A 5,000-nucleotide genomic window follows, 5' to 3' on the forward strand; every position below is an offset into this window, starting at 1 on the left:
ATCCTAGGCTACCGTCCACTTCTTCATAAGGACATGTATTGTGACTTGTAACGGCCTATTATTTTTAAGACCACATTCGGGGAATGTAAAATGAAGCATATATATTCTCTGTGAGGGTCCTGTCTTTTAAGCGTCAAAATGTCGACAGACTGATTCCACTTGTTAATGCTTTTCCAAAAATTTTCTGTTGATTTCAATCAACACGCCGCCACATTTATAGTTTGATTGATGACTGGCTTCCGTTTTGTTCAAAGTAGCAATTTAACTATGGATTTACTCTTTCCTTCCCGTTTAGTCGCTGTATCGTAATTGCCTGATTTCCGGCCTTAAACATTCACTTCGAATATTATTATGTCGGGCCTTTCTTGGAGCCAGCCAGTCGGGTTGTTTTATTAGAGAATGGTATGTCAGTTCCTTGTAAAAGTTAGCAAAATCGCATGGTTAACAGTTCCTGAGTTCCTGGCCTCTTGAAAGAAAAAATGTTAGTTTTCCACCCATTCACGCTTTTTACTTCGGTTTATCACACAGAAAAAGTAATCTACGGTCTTGCTTACATTGACAACGAATCAGCCGAGCGAAGACGCGAGGCTGACTAGGCAGCAACCTTATAGAGCCGAAACGCGAGATTAGGGCCGTTTATACGAGGGAAAATAAGCCGGGGCTAACTCTGGCCGAGGCTTACGTAAGCCGCGACCACCCGGTATAAATGGTACAAAATCTACGTTCACGGCTTTCTCAAGCCGCGGCTTATCCTGGCCGGGGAGTTTATACTAGTATAAATAGTTCCTTTCGCGGCTTACGTAAGCCGCGGCCAGAGTTAGCCGCGGCTTATTTTCTCTCGTATAAACGGCCCTATTGTTGTGTCTGCAGAAAAAAGGTTCGAGCGCTCGAGAGAAAATGTAATGTAATGTAAAGCCGCTTATCACCTGACTTCATGAACCAATGAAAGTGCGTGTTTTGATGTTTTATGTCATTAGACAAACTTCCATGAAGAGCGCGACTATTTATGATCCTGTGTTTGGACGTGAATGAAAACATATTTTTTTCCCATTTCCCTGACCATTGTGTTGTTTACACTTTCTTTGACTGTTCTTTAACATTTATTTTCAAACAGGCGTGTTCTATACTGAGTAAATGAGCTCAAAACTAAGGCCACGTTTACAAGGAGAGAGGGTAACCCCAGTGCTAGGGTTAACCAAGCAAGAGGGTTACCCTAGCATCCACACATTTCTTCTTTTTTTTATCGACGCGTTTACAAGGCAGCCAGGGTTACCCAGGGTTACCCTGTTTTCAAAGGAAGTATATTGTCTGCAAAGTCCACAATTCAGTGATCAATTTGACTTATAACCGCATGTTCATGGCTGTATCTCGCAAAATAAAAAAAATTTCTGCAAGTGAAACAACTTTAAAGTGCGAACGATTTTGGTTCTCCATTACGTGTTTCACACTGAAAAGTCGAAAAACACTTTGGTGATTTTGTTCATGACACTGATATTATTCGACTCAATTATTGTATATTCCTGTTAAAATTCGGGTCGTTCAAAAATTACAGCAGTACTTTTGTTGTTCGAGATACAAAGTGTGCAATTTCTTTTGTTATTGTTTATTGTTAACTATATAAGTTGAGTTGCAGTACTTTGGAATATAAAAAAGATACAACTACTGTTGGGTATTTTGCAACTCTGATACAAATCTGCAAACTATTTATTATATTGACTGTCTCGTTGGCACTCAGCGATAGCTATCACTAATTACATGGCGGCGCGGAGATACGAAATTTCTCTTCGAGTGTTGAAAAATATTTCACAAGTGAGCGCAGCGAACACGAGTGAAATATTTTTCAACACGAGAAGAAAAATTTCGTATCTCCAAGCGGCCATGTAATATTCTATTTATTACATAAACGCCAATGAAATACTAAACCACTCACCAAACGCATCGATAGGCGCGATTCTTATATGTAACCATAGCAACAGTGATCTTTTCACGTGTGAAAATAACGTGCTATCTTTACGTGTGAAGATATCATGTTTTCGCCCGAAAGCTCACTTGGTATTTCATTGGTGTTTATGGGTGCTTTCCATTATGCCTGACCATCAGGTCGGAGACCAGTGGAACTAACCAAGGAAAAATGGTACGACATTTTTCATCAAAAGTCAATTTCCAACCCGACAGAAGAGATCCGTTTACGTTTCGACCAAAATTTCGGTTACATCACAGTGAAGTGGGACTGGAAACGACGATGTTTGTAAATGGAACGTTACGTTTCGGTCGGAACGGACCGACCGGTTAAAGAGGTCCCAAATATTCGGGTCGGACCGAACCGAAAAGGACCTTTCCATTTCACTTCATCCCGAAAGTTCCAGAATTTTGGCTCAGTGGAAAGCACTGGCAGATATTGATTCGATCGCTTCGAGAAATTACTCACATGAGGTACGTTAGCGCGTTCACTAAACAGAGCGAGTAAGACGCTCATTTGATAACCTCTACATTTGAGGGCATAAAGACAGTGGTTACATGATCCGTAAAGACCTCCGGTCTGGGCAAACTTAACAGAAAGTCTGCATCTCTTGCCATCTTCCTAAATCCTACTCAGATGCGAATTAACTCAATACTAAACAAACCACTTTCTCACTGTTCGTTTTATTACATCGATAGCTACAAAGCTCTTATTTCATTTTCACTCTTACACCGCCTGGTGGAAAGCGTATATTATCCGCTACTTACAGCAGTCCTAAAGACATTGCACGTGACAATCAAAACACTTAAGTTTTCAGTTATAAAGATAAATTAACACCACATTAAAAGATAAAGAAAAGCAAGAAACCTTTTGCTTTTTAAATAAAACGAAAGTGCATGGTTTATCATCTTGTAGCGATCAGTTTTTCGTTCTACTCAACTGATATCACCGGCTATCGAACGTGATCGGTATCATCCATCATTATATCGATATTTTGATCGGAACGTTTTAGAATTATTTCTGATCTCATTTCTGATGAGTACTTGCCAATTATGAGTACTTAATTAAATATCCATCCAAAACACCGCCCTTTTGCGAAGAGCCTTAACTTCAAGGTTAGGTAATATTTTTTTCCTCAAAACAATAGATATATGTTCCTAAACACAGCTCCAGTTGGGCATACAATCATCTTAGAAAGTGCCTGGCTTGTTCGTTCGCTCTTGTAAAGTAAACCAGAAAAAGAAACTGAACAAAAAAACAAAACAAATTAAAGAAACAATCTTCAAGAGACAGAAATAAACTCCTCTAGGTTTCAGTTAAAAAAAAAAAAACTATCCATGATGACCTTTGTCACATGTTGTACGTTCTTTAACAGTGGCGCGAATATCAGCTGGCGTCAACTTCATATCACAAATTGCAATTGCGCTATTACAATTACAAGCAAGGGTGCCATTACAATGTATAGCATACCTCTTTAATTGTTCTTAAGTGTAGAAAACAATATCGGTTAAAAAAATCGAAGATAAAGAAAAAAAAAGCTAGTTGGTCAGAAAAAGCATGATGGCGGATTCTGAATGCCTTTCCACAAACAGTATACTGTTGCCTTTGTCAAGTTAAGCGCTGGTCCTTTGTTGTAGGCCGAGGGAAAAAAGAAACACAAAACAAAAACAAAAACAAAACAAAACGAAACGCCAGTTGAGAAATTTACCTGCTTTACCAGCACCTTGATGTACCTTAAACGGTTTCCAACCCTAAAAGCAATATGGAACAAGGTAATGAATTATATTGAACGATTTCTGAAAGTCATTAAAAATATTTCAGCTCATGCCTTAAAAAAATTATTTTTCTACGTGAAACACCACTTTCAGTCTTCCCTTGGAGCTGCTAGGACGCACCTCCATGATCATAACTGATTAACTTTTTTTCCTCAAGATGTCGCTGGTTACGTCCATAGCGTTGTGTGCAGTTCTCGTTTTCACTGTTTGCAGCTGTGCTTCCTTGCAGAACGACAAACTAGAGAACGAGGAGAAAAAAGGTATAATAACCAGGGGCCCTTTTGAAAGTTACAATTCACTCTGCATCTTATAAACGGAGGGATTTTAAGTCCTCAAACTTCACAATCATTTTGCTCTTTGTGACTTCGAAAATAGTCATGTCAAAAGAACTGCTTGTCAAAACAAGTGAATGGCAGTTTCGTAAATGGCTTCTCGGGCCCGAAAGGTTTTCGGGACGTTCGAGAATTGATTAAATATAGTGATGTACATCAATTTACAGATCCGTACTCCTTTTTCTCGTTGTTTAGCGCCTGGTATTTCTTGTTTGTTTGTTTTTTTCAATCTAATAATTTTCGGATAAGGACAGGTATTTTATGGTTAGGGGAGTTTACCCACTACGTGAATACGGCCTTTAGCCTGATATGAGTATGCCTTCCCATTATTCAAGACCTGCAATACTAGTTTTACCTGAGTTTTACCACCCAATTGATTCTCCTTCTTCATCAGATCTTTACGTTGCAAGCAGGAATAAATATGTTCACTTTTTTTCTCTCTCACAGAAAAACTTAAAAGTCAGGCTTAAAAAATAGGTATAAGATATTGTGTAAAACCTCTTTGCCCATCCCCTACGGGTGATCTTTTAGAGTTATGAAAATGAATTAGTGATTCTGACCTTGAGGACCTTTTGAAGAGTTTTATTGGAGGAACATAGAAGCTAGGGAAAGGAAAGCTGCTCAGTACTACTGCTACTGCTACAGTAACTGCTACTGCTACTGCTAATGCTACGACGACTGCAACTGCGACTGCTAGTGCCAGTGTTAGTGCTAGTGCTAGTGCCATTGCTTCTGCTACTGCTACTGCTACTGCTACTGCTACTGCTACTGCTACTGCTACTGCTACTGCTACTGCTACTGCTACTACTACTACTACTACTACCAATAATAATAATAATAATAATAATAATAATAATAATAATAATAATAATAATAATAATAATAAAGACTAATAAAAAAGGGACTAATAAGAAAGGGCTTGGAGAAATACAC

The sequence above is a fragment of the Montipora capricornis genome, chromosome 1 (genome assembly GCF_036669925.1).
Source record: "Montipora capricornis isolate CH-2021 chromosome 1, ASM3666992v2, whole genome shotgun sequence".
NCBI lineage: Eukaryota > Metazoa > Cnidaria > Anthozoa > Scleractinia > Acroporidae > Montipora > Montipora capricornis.